Source organism: Manacus vitellinus, unplaced genomic scaffold (genome assembly GCF_001715985.3).
Source record: "Manacus vitellinus isolate BGI_N305 unplaced genomic scaffold, ASM171598v3 ctg7180002429701_pilon, whole genome shotgun sequence".
In the NCBI taxonomy this organism is placed as follows: Eukaryota; Metazoa; Chordata; class Aves; order Passeriformes; family Pipridae; genus Manacus; species Manacus vitellinus.
Genome location: NW_021938129.1, coordinates 2202 through 2627, shown reverse-complemented (window position 1 = coordinate 2627; position 426 = coordinate 2202). Strand labels below are relative to the sequence as shown.

Genomic DNA, 426 nt, shown 5'->3' with positions numbered 1-426 from the left:
CCTCAGTCCTTCCCCGGGTCCGCCCGGCTCCCTCGGGAATTCCTCCCCGTCCCCTCCCGATCCCGGAGCCGCTGGAGGGTTTTTTTGGGGATAAAAAAGGCAAAATAAATGAAAGTTCTCCGGAGGAGGCCCCAGCGAGATTCGAACTCGCGACCCCTGGTTTACAAGACCAGTGCTCTACCCCCTGAGCTATGGGGCCGGCGCGGGACGGGCGCTGCGCCGGGGACCCCACGGGGGAAGCCCCGGAACGGCGGGAATTCGCCTCAGAACGGAGGGAATTCGCCTCAGAAAAAGGTGGGAATTCGCCTCAGGGGAACGGCGGGGAATTCGCCTGCAGGACGGCGGGAATCGCCCTCAGGGGAACGGCGGGAATTTCGCCTCAGAAAAAGGTGGGAATTCGCCTCAGAAAAAGGTGGGAATTCGCCT

General features: G+C 62.4%; 1 non-coding gene across 1 annotated transcript; it reads right to left on the bottom strand.

Annotated features, from left to right (window-relative positions):
* Positions 1 to 126: 126 nt before the first annotated feature.
* TRNAT-UGU lies at positions 127 to 199 on the bottom strand. Its single transcript has one exon. It is a non-coding gene; the product is annotated as a tRNA-Thr (tRNA).
* Positions 200 to 426: the final 227 nt, after the last annotated feature.